Genomic DNA, 901 nt, shown 5'->3' with positions numbered 1-901 from the left:
ATAACGTCCAAGAAGCCCTCGACTCCGACCACACGAGCTGTGAACGCATATCGCATCGAGTCCAACTCGTTACGCAGCTGAGCGGACTCTCTACGTAGCTGAGTGACTTCATCTTTACGTGTCTGATCATAAGACGATGTCGCTCTCGGAACATCATTGACGGAACCAATCCCCAACGTACGTTCTTTTTTCTTAGGGACAACCTTAAAAACAAAAAATAATATTGTTAGTAAAAATTTAAAGTTAAATTAAGTGAATAATAAAAAAAAATTAAATTTTTTAAAAATTTACCTCCTCGTAAATCTTATCCACTTCAAGTGTGGATAAGGTGACGGGTAATCCGTCGGTGGAATGCTGAGTCAGCTGGATCTGGCGGTCGTCAACCCGAGCAACCAAGTCGTTGAAGATTTGCTAGGACTTGCCATTTAGAAATGGGCCCGCTTTATTCTTGTGGGTCCTCTCGTAAAGTTGCATAAGAGACGGGAGTTGTCCCGTCTCTTTGGCCTAAAAAACATTTAAGAAAGTTAGAATATACATATATATATATATATTAAAAAATTAATTAAATAAAATATTTACTTACCATTTCCAAACGGACACCGGCGTGGGGTTTTTGGCGCGTAGAGTGAAGCATCGGCTCATGGCCGTGCTCATCTACCGTGTTACGGGAGGCAGAGCAAGACTGGACGATTCTAATGGACTCAGGATCCCGCCAATAACGGATGAGGCCATCCCACACATCCGTGGTGAGCTCAATGGGTTTGCCACGCTCATACCCCTTCACGATCCAGTCACCCTTCCAATTGGAGACCGTGTCCAACAAGCGAACTTTCGCTTTCGCGTTAAACTTCTTCCTCACCCTCTCAGTGATCCCCAAGGCCCAATTATATTTTTGCTGTTG

This window comes from Brassica oleracea, chromosome C9 (genome assembly GCF_000695525.1).
Source record: "Brassica oleracea var. oleracea cultivar TO1000 chromosome C9, BOL, whole genome shotgun sequence".
Classification (NCBI taxonomy): domain Eukaryota; kingdom Viridiplantae; phylum Streptophyta; class Magnoliopsida; order Brassicales; family Brassicaceae; genus Brassica; species Brassica oleracea.
The sequence above is the reverse complement of the archived record's forward strand: the minus strand, read 5'-3'. Positions refer to the sequence as shown.